This window comes from Pinus tabuliformis, chromosome 2_2 (genome assembly GCF_031772625.1).
Source record: "Pinus tabuliformis cultivar Carrire ecotype Pingquan chromosome 2_2, CPIR1, whole genome shotgun sequence".
NCBI lineage: Eukaryota > Viridiplantae > Streptophyta > Pinopsida > Pinales > Pinaceae > Pinus > Pinus tabuliformis.
Window position 1 is genome coordinate 1,126,870,301 of NC_142300.1, and position 12,819 is coordinate 1,126,883,119.

The following is a 12,819-nucleotide window of genomic DNA, read 5'->3' on the forward strand; positions in this document are numbered from 1 at the left end:
AGTGACGAAAACGCTGGACAGCTTGAACGGCTGCCAGGGCCAATTTCTCCACATGTGAATATTTTAACTCAGTTGGATTTAAGGTTCTGCTAAGGTAATATATCACATGCTCTGTTGAATTCATCTTCTTGAACTAACACCATTCCAATGGTGGAATGCGAAGCTGCGAGGTATAAGAAGTAGTCCTGGTTGTAGTTGGGAGGATGCAATAACGGTGCATGGGTCAACGCGTGTTTTAATGCATCAAAAGATTGTTGAGCAATCTCGTCCCAAAAGAATTGTACGTTCTGTTTCAACAACCGTGTAAAACCTTTAGTGACCTCGGCGTAGTTTGGGATGAATCGGCGTAAAAAGTTCGCTTTCCCTTGCAAACTTTGGAGTTGGCGCAAACTCGAAGGAGGAGGCAATTGGATGATAGCCTCGACTTTCGAGGGATCGACGCGAATGCCGGTTTTGGAAACAACAAATCCCAGCAATCGACCTGTTTCTATACAGAAAACACACTTGTGGGGATTCAACCGAATTCGATAATGCCTACACCTCATAAAGATTGCTCGTAGGTGGACAAGGTGATCAGCTCGTTGTAAAGAATGAGCAGGCAAATCATCGAGATAGGGTTGCACAATGTGCTTGATGTCATGAAATGCATAAGACATGGCCCGTTGAAAAGTAGCACCGGCATTCTTAAGGCCAAAAGGTAATTTGCAATAAGCAAATGTCCCCCATGGACAAATGAATGCCGTTTTTGGTTGATCGGCAGGTAGAATATTGATTTGATTATAACCTGAGAAACCATCCATGAAGGAAAACATCTCACTTCCGGCACAATCATCAATAATTTGATCGATATAAGGCGTAGGATAGTTGTCTTTTGGACAAGCTCGATTGATATCCCTATAATCGATACAGATTCTTATTGTTCCTTGTTTTTTATTGACGGGAACAATATTCGATACCCAATCCGTTAACGGGATCGGATAAATGAAACCTGCTTTCAACAGCTTTTCGACTTCGGCTTTAATCGCAGCCGCTTTTCGAGGGTGAATCTGACGCAACCGTTGCCGAATGGGTTTAGCATCCGGGTAGGTTTTGATTTCATGAACAACAATGGCAGGATCGATTCCTGGCATTTCTTCGTAGGACCAGGCAAACACGTCGCGGAATTCTTGGAATAGGGCCTTGTAAGTTTGGATTTCTTCTTCAGTACATGCGGCACCTATATGAATGTTCTCCTCGATTCCGGGCTTCACTGAAATATCAATGGGAATAGTACGAGAAATATTCCCTAAATTCAGCTCTGAATCAGAATGTTTCGTTGGATCCTGAGCGTCTTTGACATATTCAGCGGTAAAGATAGATGAAAAATCATTTTCAAATGCATCGCCCTTAGGTAAAAACGAAGATCTGTGATGGAGATCTTCCCATGGTAGATCATCTACACTTAGGATTTCGCGAAGTTGTTCGTCAGATGACACTTCTTCGGGAAACGTTATCCGTTCTAAGGGTGAGGTGAAAAGTGACTCTTCACTGACCACATTCATTTGGTCGGTTGAATGAAAATCGGTAAAAGACATAAGAGCTTCATAAGCAATCTCATACGGACTCAACGGCATAACATCACCGAGTGAGTCTAGCTCAGAGTCAGAGGGAACATACCAAGGATCATCATAAATAATGTTTTCTGACGTGATCATATGAATTGTTGCGAACGAAGGGTCTGCATTGAGTGGAGGGAGAGGAAAAGTTCCCAGTAAACCGGAATCCTTAACTAAACCTACACCAATGTCCCTATAAGGGATTGTCGTTTTACCAACATGCTGGATAGTTTCTAAAGAGGTTGGGTCGGATGAAAAGTATGTCAGCTGATCAATAGTCACGATCTTACCGTTATGTGGAAACTTAATGACTCTGAAGACCGATGAAACGACCGCTGTCATAGCATATGACCAACTTCGACCCAAAAGAAGGTTGTAGTCTAGAGGGGCATCAACCACTTCCACATCCAGACTAACGGTTTTACCTTCGACCCCTATAGGCAATTCTTGTAGAATACCAAACGGACGGAACCCACGGCCATCAAAGGCCTTAAGGATGGTGGGGGATTGGTTCAACGAAGGAGAACCAAGCGATCTCCAACATTGAATCGACATAATACACGTAGAAGCTCCCTCATCAATCACAGTCCGATGAATAGGCCTGTTTTTGACTATCACTGGAATTTGGAAAGCCATTTGATGGGGGAGACGCGGTGTACTACTTTCTAGATCAAAGATCATTAGGTTCGGGTCCTGAACATCGACAGCTCCAATAGCCGACAAAAGCAATTTTCGTTGCGCTGGACATGATTGCAGCACTTCGAGTGCCGACATTGCTGAAGGTGAAACAGCTAAGTCTTCAACAATGTTGTAATTCTGGGCTGCTCTCGCATGTGGATTGAAAGCAGACCTTCGAAGTACACCCTTGGCGGGCGGCTTAATCACTAAGTCTGGGTTAGGTTTTTCGATCTGTAGTGGATCGGAACCAGGAGTTGAGGTTGATGGGTTAGAGTGAGAAGATTCTGCTTCTTTACCATCAACAGGAGCCTTACTACCATAATCTTGCGATCGAGTCGCAATCCTGACATGAGACATCATCAAAATGGGTTCTTCACTGGCATTCGAAGAAGAACCTATCATCTTATTTTCCTGCTCGGGAAATGGATTCTTTAACACAGCAGGAGTGGGAGAACCTTTAACTATTTTCACTACCTCGGCCCGATGAGGGCAGTCTCTCGTAAAATGATCTTCTTCACAAATGAGACAAGGATAACGAGGTTTGCGCTTTTCGTCATTGGTTTCCGACTTTTCTGTTTTCTCCTTTGGAGCCTTGTCTGCTTTAGCCTTCTTCTTTCCTTTCTTCTTTCCACCGTTTTTTGATTTGGCCGTAGATGACTCTACAGCGTGAATGTCGGCGGTAAGTTCAGGAGGAGAAGACTCTCCTGTCGGAGAATCAGGCAAAGTGATAATTGGAGTATTGGAGGTCTTGGAAGACTTCTTCTTACTCTTCGTAGTCACGATACCGATCATACCATCAGCGGCATGAGATCCCGAAGGAGCAGCAGCGATTTGGTTTGATTTGGAAGATCCGGAATTTTCTCGTGTAACGTACCCGACTGAGTGTAAACTAAGTCAAGGTATTGTGCCTGAGCAATGACTTGCTCCTCAGTAACTACTCCGGCCTTAGCTACATCTTCAGTAATTCTTGGTAATAATGATTTGACAAACCATTCAGCTAAAATTTGGTCCGGGATAAAAACTTTCACTAATCTTCTTCGACGTCTCCACTCATGGATGTGATCAGAAATGTACGTGGATGTCGATTGTTTTAGCGAAGTTAATAATTCTGTACCATTATCGTATCTGACTGGTAACTGAAAATGAGTTAAGAATGAAGTAGCTAACTGGCTAAAGTTGTAAAAAGAAGCCCGTGGTAACTCAATGTACCACTTGGCTGCGAGACCAATGAGTGTACGCTGGAAAAGACGTAAGCGGATAGAATCATCTGAGATGGAATTTGATGCACACCAGAGGTGGTAAGTCATCACGTGATTAGACGGATCCTCTCCAGACTTACCTTCGAACTTGGGTATATCGCTGGGCAACTTATTTGGCATTGGCGGCCAGAACGGAAGATATTGAATTGGATCGTTCGTTAGGCGCGTCAAGTCGGGTAAATCTAAAGTCGCAATAAACGGTAACTGCCGGTTAGGATCTCTAAAACTCTGAGTCACAATACCAGCCCCAGGAGGAGGATATCCAGGATAACTAGGAACAGGAGTCGCATTTGGGATATTATATCCTCCTGGAAAACCAGGATTAACCGGACCGTACTGGGGTTGCTGAGGTGGTTGATAAGTGTACCCAGGATACGGTTGATACTGGTAAACCGGTTGTTGGGCAGCTTGCCCAGGTTGATACTGTCCCTGGTACGGAGGTTGAACAAATTGAGGTTGAGTAGTAACAACCGTACTTGTACCAGGTTGGCCTGCAGGCATCTGGACTGTGGTTTGAACCGTGGGTCCAGACAACGGTACAGATGTCTGAGGAGCGGTTACAGGGACAGTAGAAACCGGAGCTGCCGATACTCCAGAAGTAAGCATGGTAGATGAAGCGGTAGTTGCTGCAGCCGTGTGAGGTGGAGTACTAGGTGCAATTGGCGGCTGAGTAACTACGGAAGTTACAGGGGTCTGAACACTTGACTGGACAGGTTGCGGTTGCTGGGGTGGACCAGGAACTGCAGGTTGTCCTGCTTGAGGTACCGACTGTATACTTGGTTGCGACATCTGTTGACCTTGTGACGGATCCCATGTTAACATTCCAGGGTATTGACTCGTAACAGGTTGAGGATACTGAGATCCATAGCCGTATTGAGGATAGGGTTGATAACTGTAAGGTGCAGTCCCATATGATTGCCCTTGAGGTGGTTGATAACCTTGACCAGGGTATTGACCCGTAGGTTGATAACCTTGAGGTAAATACGAATACTGGGGTTGACCTTGACCTTGAGGTTGGTATCCTTGAGGTTGATACCCTTGGGGTTGATACCCTTGGGGTTGCCATCCTTGAGGTTGCCATCCTTGAGGTTGATACTGATACTGAGGTTGACTTTGGGGTACATATTGAGGCTGGGGTTGATACCCTTGGGGTTGATACCCTTGAGGTTGCCCCCCAGTCACAAATGAAGTACCTTGAGGTTGCCCCCCAGGCATTAACGAAGGTTGCCCCCCAGGCGGTAATTGGCCACCTTGAGGTTGGTTAATGGGAGTTGAACCTGACATCATATAAACGTCACCTATACTCAATGGTACATTACCACTGTTTCCAACTAATAACCCATGATCAATGGGTTGAGGAGATGCTCCCGCAAAGGTACCAGAAAGTGATTGATACCCAGTAGGAACAGAAGGACCGCCATGTAAAAATGATTCAGGACTTTGTGAAAACACAGATGACTGACCAGACATATTTACAGGAGAATGAATTCCTCTAGGTGGAACTGGAGTACGAGGTGTAGAAAAACCTACTGAGTTGTCTAAAAAATTGGTTAATGCAAGGTACCAAGATTCACTTCTAGGAGGACTGTAAAAGATGGATTCACGCTCCCTTAGATCAAGGGTAATTAGATCTTCAGAATCAGAAACGCCTATTTCTTCCTCTGGAACAAGTTCTTCTATAGCAATTAATCCAACAGGAAGATTTTCGGTGATAATTCTTTCTATTCTTGGTGAATCAGGAACACTAGGAGTTGGAGTAACAGGTTCGGAAATTTCAGGTTCTTCGCCTGTTTCACTGGCAGATGAAAAACTACCAGCAAGCTCGGAAACTGTAACAGCTTCGGGATTGTAACCTGTTTCTAATCTTTGGTAATCTGGATGGACTACCAAAGAAGATTCTCCTTCTTCAGGTGAACCTACTTTACTGCCACTAGGAGTTACAAGGACCTTTAAACCCTCTAAATAACTGGGGTCGTCTCGAGGAGGTGAACCCCTAAGTTCACGGGATCTTCTCAACAATTCGGCCACAGATACAACTTCAGGAGACTGGCCCGCAATACGACGGGACCTTCTCGGTAATTCCGCCACAATTAATGATTTTAATTACAACACACGAAAACAAAGTAAAAAATTTCAAATCAAACCACCTAAGTCTTCTAAAGAACCAAACAAATTTGAAGCATACGCCTAAATAATCTAGAGTGTCAAAGCACACACAAACAGTAGTCTTCCGGACCAAAAACGCTAGTTGGTGATTAGGCCCAACCTCGCAGGATTCAGTACAGAAATAGTGGGTGGAACAGTTACCCCGGCAACCTGCTTAATGAATAGACTGGACCAAGTTCCTCCACTTTAACCGTCTCGAAGTGAAGCGAACCCCCCAGAAAATCCAAGTGAGTATAACCGACGTCTGCTCCAGGTACAGTGGGACCTTCCCTCCACCGTCACCTTGGGTAGAATCCTAGATATTATGGCCACTAAGGTTACCAATCACAACAATTACACCTGGGGGAACAGTCTAAACTCCGACAGCACGCAAGGGCAGAGTAACAAGCTCCAATCCCCTTACCGGCTCCTTGACAGTAATCCAAGGTTTACCGATAAGTGACCCCTGGCTCCTCGACAATGGTTAATCCGAGGTTTACCGTTTTTAATACGTACTGCCTGGCGTCGTTCCCAACGAGGGAGGAATGATCCCCTCACTGGTTCGGACACGAGCTCGTGCTTCTCCTTTAAGAGGAGCTTTCCCAGAATGTAACTGAAACAATTGGATTTGTTCTACTCAAGATAGACTATCTGTTTGGTTTTATAGTCTTGGAGAGTTAAGTACTCACCTACTCCAAGACCCTAGCCTAAGCTATGTTGGTGCTTCAGAACCCTAGAAAAATAAAGATTACTAGATTGATTTTAATTTAAGCGTTACTTTTAAGGTTGTTTCTTAAGTCAAAAGGTGATGGAAGTGAAACTAGTGGTGTGTTGACTCGACTCGAAACCACTACAAAATGCACCTAAAATGATTTATCCACTACTTTACTTTTTCGATGAATTGCTTAACTAAAAAGTTGAGAGAATGCAATCTTTATAAAAGCAACTTCTTAATTGAAGACAATCAAAGAAACAATTCGTTTTTCTTTTCCAAGCATAAAAACATAACTTCTCTTTACATACACGAAAAAACTCTTTTCTTCTTTTGAAAACAAAAAGCTACTTGAAACAAGACTTTTTAAGAAGATGTTTTTGTATTTTCCTTTTAATAAAGCAAGTAAATCTAATATAACCAAAAATCAATCTTAACAACTCTTAAAATCTATGAAAATGTACTCATAAGCAAACTAAAAGCAAATTTACTCTAAGCAATCTTAACGAGGCCAAAACTAACAATGATTATTTCTAAGGTGTTTTACTTGATTATGAACGAATCAAGGACTAGCTTATCGCAGAACCAAAAACTAGTCAAAACAAAATTCTAATCTTTTTGTCCTTTTTGAAAATGGAAATCAATACTTTAAAAACAAGCAAAGCGAAATTTGACCCAAAACAACTTAAATGATAAGTTGCTCACACAAGGAGATCTTACGACAGGCTCAACTTCTAAGAAGGTTGACTAACCAGAGATATCTAAGGCTGGACAACTTTCTAAGCTCAAAGTTACTACAGAACCTATTCAAAAAATCAAACCCTAGGTCTAAACTTCGTTGAAAACCACTAAAACACTCAAAGCTCACAAAACCAGTTCAGGTGAGAATTCTTGACAGGGTACTAAAGGATCTGGGCAGAAAACAATAAGGAAAAACAAAATCTAAAAGCAATTTAAAGCAAAAATGGAATTTTCTTAACTTCTACAGGAAGACGCAGGCCACCCGTTGTCACAGGTGCGGCCCCGCACTGTGCAGTCGACAACAGCGCGTCCACACAGAGACTGCGTCCTTCTGGAAAAAGGAAGAAAAACTAAAGCCAACTAAATCTAAAGCTAAGCCACCCAAATACTAATTCTCACAGTCAAAAACCAGAAAATAAAAATGATTTTCTCAAAGCAAAGTTCATATAAAGGAAAAGACTCTCTCATTAATGGATTCCCCAGCGGAGTCGCCAATTTGTCACACGGAATCTGTCAAGGGTGCGGACACGACTGACCTTCCTAGAAGTCTAAGACATTCTAATGACAAACAAGACAAAATGGAGTGATCTTTCTCTAAATCTACCTTTTATAACATGAAAAGTACAAGTGTTTAGGCTTACCTTATTCCAAAACGCTATTGTTGTAGTTCGTTCTTGCCAATCCGGATGAGCTCCTCCTTCAAGTCAATTCCTGCAACCACAAACAATCAAACAATTACCAAGCACTTGTATTTCATATAATAAAACATAGATTCAACATGCAGACCAAGGAACACATGAAATAACTCATTAACATAAGCTATTGAGAAAAATAAACCAGTTTGTATTAATAACGAAACAAAGAAACTCTTACAACCTGGCCTTGGTGTTGTGCAAGTTCCTCCCAGGGTCCATCAAGGGTTTTCCTCTACTTTGACAAAGCTCACCCTCTCCCAAGTAGAATCAAGTGAAGACAATCTCTCCTCACAAAGGCTCTAATGGAAGACCTAAATCCTGCAGCATTTACCCAAAGAAAATGTATAGCTCCAACCTCTCCTCCTTGTGGCTCAATGCCTTTATTTATAGTGCTGTAAAGAGGTTATTCAGGTCCACTATCAATGGGATCATCCCCCTCTATGGGTGGGATAGCTCCCTTATTGATGGGATAAGTTCCCCCTTAATAGAGATACATGAACCAACTGGAGGCGCATCCATTTCATCAAACCGACCTCTAGAATGTTCTAGAAGTAACCACAAGTAACTTTTTCAAGATAAAACTCGCGCATTTTGCCTTTTACAGAGGGACGCACCTGTCCCTTAACATACAGAGCGTCCATGGACGCAGTTTTTGTGAACATGACCTGCGTCCCCGCAGGTAAGGCTAGAGAGAACCTGCGACCCCAGAGATAAACATAGTTTTTACAAGACTTTCTCTCTCCTTTGAGTTTGAGATGGATAACAGAGGCATGAGACTTGCCTAAGAGGGTAGCATGACTGTTGATTTGAGCCATACTAACTGTAAGTAGTCAAGGTGACATTTTTTAGTGTAACAGATTGCCCCCTAAAGTGCGAAGCCTGGAATAGAATAGGGTTTTGTAATTCTAGGAAGGGTGAAGCGCTTTATCATTTTAAGGATTGCCTCGTGGATGGCCTGGTTGGAACCTGCAATTTTCAACACAAAATACATGGATAAGATTATATCATCACTGAGGTAGGCATTCCCATACTCAGATTCAAACTTTAACTAATGGACTAACTATTCTGATACAGGAATGATCTTGCAGTACATCATTTTTATAGACTTTTGTAGATACAGTATGGACGCAGCCATCTGTTTATGATTAGTCTACATAGACAATGAATACAAAACTCCTCGCAGCCTGGATGGTAGAAACTAGATCCAGGGTCTTCACTTCTACTTCCCGAATTGGTACGATTCTAGCCATGTGATTAAATGATTCGATGTCGAACATGGTAGAAACCACTTGATTACCAGTCAATGATGTAAACTGTTAACAAGCGTGAGAGAAACCACCAGTAATGTCAATGGTCCTCAAAGTACCAAGCACAACCCGTGAAATGTGAATAGATGTTTTGATGTCGAACACTTCACGGAATCCTTTGATCGAAAGTCGATGATGTAAACTGACGTCAAAGGCGAGAAACCTGCCATTGATGCATGCAGACTTCAAGGTGCTGTCGATTCCTAAGTCATCTTTCTAGATAATGTGTCGATGTCGATAGAAAGCGACCCGTTGCAGGCGAGCCCGCAACACGAAATCATTGTTCAGGTTGAAGAAATGTAGCTGTAAAGACTGACTCAGGGATGGTCAAATGGATGACAAGTATTTTGCAGATGAAAGTTTTGCTTGCAGACCTCTTGAACACATAACGACACAACAGATGGTTTGGTGACGAATAACTCAAAGTTGACCCCTGAACCCGGTTAAAGATTTTCAAAGTGATTTGGTCAACTGTGAGGTAAAAGATTTCCCAACCCAGGTGAAATGAAAAGTGTCGTGTTCAAGAGCGGTAATAAAGTTTCTTCTGAGACAAAAGGTGACAAATAGGTTCATTCTTCTCTTTTTTCCCCCACCATTTCTGGCAAGTACCTCTTTATTTTTAACAAGCTTGAGGAGGATAACATATGCTTGATTATAAGCTCATCCTTCGGATGAGTCCAACCTAGTTTAAATTCGAACCCTAGGAAGGAGTGGTTCGTTCCTGTTTGTAATTGAACAGAGCCTTTACTGTAAAAGTTTAACGAGCCCAGTATAGGAGAAACTCGGCGTTTTTCATTTTTAGAGAGTCTGAAAAACTTAAGGAAACTCCACGTTGAACTTTTTCGTAAGTTTGTGTCCCTCAAGCCCGAAAAAGTATAAAATAATACCTGAGGGAACCGCTTGATCTTGCGACCAAGGAGTACTTTCATAATAGTGTCGTTGACCTGAAAAGTAAAAAGCGATCAAAGACACGTCGTTTTATTTCCTTATCGAGTTTGAAACGACAAAAACCCGGCAATCTTTTCCTGATTTTGCGGTCAGAAAAGAGCTAAAAGGGGACCGTCTTTTAATTCCGTTTTAACGAGTGAAAAAGAGACACTCGGCGATCTTTTCATGTTTTAGGAGTCAGAAAAGGGCTTAAAAGATGACTCTGATATTTTATTAGTGAAAATTACAATTTCCCTCGAAATCCCTTTGTCCTGCACAAAAGCGACACATTACTCATACCTGTTTAAAATAGGCAAAAATTCATCGAAAAACATCTTTCCATGGTAAAAAATGAACTCATTCACCCAAAAAACCTATAAAAAGACTTTTTACCATGTCATTTTTACCGTTTGACTTTGAAGATTGAAAAAGGAGCTTTTGACAAGAAACTTCCTGTGGTCGCTGCGGAAAATCTGACCGTCGGAATCAAACGCCGCTTCACCGAGGTATTTTACACATCCCACTCTTCATTTCTATCCGTTTAGAATTTAGTTTTTGGTCTCTGTTTCATTTTTTGGGGGGGGTTTGGGTTCAAAATGCACCCCACGGCGGACGCAGGTGCCCTTCGGGTGACCTGCGTCCCCCGACTTTTTCTCACACGGGAAAAAGGTCGGGGGACGCAGCCCACCTTCAGGAAAACTGCGTCCGGACGCCCTGTGCTACAAAGCCGGGGTGCGTCCTCCGCAAAGGGCGCATTTCAAAACCCCAACTCTTTCAAAAAACCACCAAATTTGCTCAAATTAATTTCTAATTGATTCTTTTGATGTGCAGGACCTTGAACATGTTAGACTGGAGAGAGAGAGAGCACGTAGAGGACGATGAAGCTGCGATTAACCACCAACCCTCTCTGGATGCCTTAAGAACATGTGGATTGTACAAATATTGGACCATACCGGGCATGAGGGGCCAGGTAAGATTTTTGGAATGGCTGGTTGAGCGATGGAACGTTCAGGATCAATGTTTTTACATTGGAGGGCACCAGCTCGAGATAGAGCCCTCGGATGTATACTTTCTCACTGGCTTGCCAAACAGAGGTGAGCAACTCAACCTTGCGGGGACCAGGCCGGGTGGCCAATCCCTTGATGATCTCCGCGAGGAGTGGTGCAGACCAGGGACTCGCCATAAAAAAGGCGTGGAGATAAAGAACATCGCTCTGGCGGAACTTAGAGTTATTGCATTTATGGTCACTAGGATTTGTGGCGCGGCCGCCTTGCACATTGCCTCCGGATCCCAAATGCGGATGGCAGTTGACTGTTACCAAGGCACCATCTTCAACTGGTGCGAAGCTGTGTCGGCTCATATGAAGAGCCAACTGACCAAGGCAAAGAACGGACGACTAAAGACTTTTGGATATGGGCCTATAGTCGTGAGCTTTGCCTTGGAGAGAGTTCCTATGCTGATCCCTCAGCAACTCACTGTTGATGACTTGGGTCCTCGGGAGCCAAAGCTTGTTCGATGGGTAGCGGTGATGGCCCGGCATCCTGACGAGGGTGCTGCAGTGGTTCGATTCTCAGACAGTTACTTCGACTGGCTAGAGGGCCAGCTTTTTGTGATACAAGACTTTCCATATGCCGGAATGGATTTCAGAGGTGATCCGGACATGGTTCTTCCACAGGGAGAACAATGGGATGACAGAGGTACTTTCATTTTCACAAGTTTTCTAATTATGTATTTTTTTTATTTTTCATATATATCGTCTCAAAGTAACAGTAAAATTTTAAAAATGCAGATGTTGGACCACAGCGTCCAGCCAATCTCCGGCCTTACGACAGACGACATCCAGCTGCACCGGCACCGGCCCCACAGGATGCGGCTGCGGAAGTACTAGCTGATTTGGAGCATGATCTAGAGCGTCTCACGGCAGATATACCTGAGACTACTATGGATGATATTCCTATGAGGCTTCAGCGCTTCGTAGATTCGGTCCCTGGGCCGTTTAGGAGATTTTTGCGTAAGGTAGCGCGCGCAGTGGTGTCGTACAGAGAGCACCACCAGTGATTGACTAGTCACTTTTGTAGTCATATGTGACATTTTTGACTTTTTGTACTATCATTTTGCCGATCATAAGGTGTGTTAAACCTATGATCGAAGACGATGTATATATTTTTGGACACACTTCTATCTATATCTATATATCACTATTACCGGCTTATCTTGTTTAACATGTATGATGAAATGTCTTTTAAATTTACTTGCATGATTATTATAAATGTCTGTCCAACACTCGAGAAGCAATTGCATCTGCTAATGTATTCAAAGACCTTGGAATATGTTGATATTCAATGTAATCAAATTCACGTTCCAAGAGACGGACTCTCAAAAACAACCTTAACAACACAGGATTTCTAATGGCATAAACTCTATTAAGCTGTAATACAACAAGTTCAGAATCTAACCTCACAATCAAACGTCGAATTCCAAATGAAATAGATTCGGATAATAATTCAACCACTGCACTGTATTCTGCAATGTTATTCGTTGTTTGACCGAGGCTTACCCCATGCATAGAAACTAACTCGTCAGAGGGTGAATAGATAACCCAAGCTGCGGAAGAGATATTCCGTGTACTACGACAAGCACCATCAGCAAATCCAATGTATGTTTGGAGAGGCGTCGACATCTACAATATCAAGAGTAAAACCAAGATGAGCCAAAATAATGACGAAAAACCACACTCGCTAAACTAAGCATACTGACTAA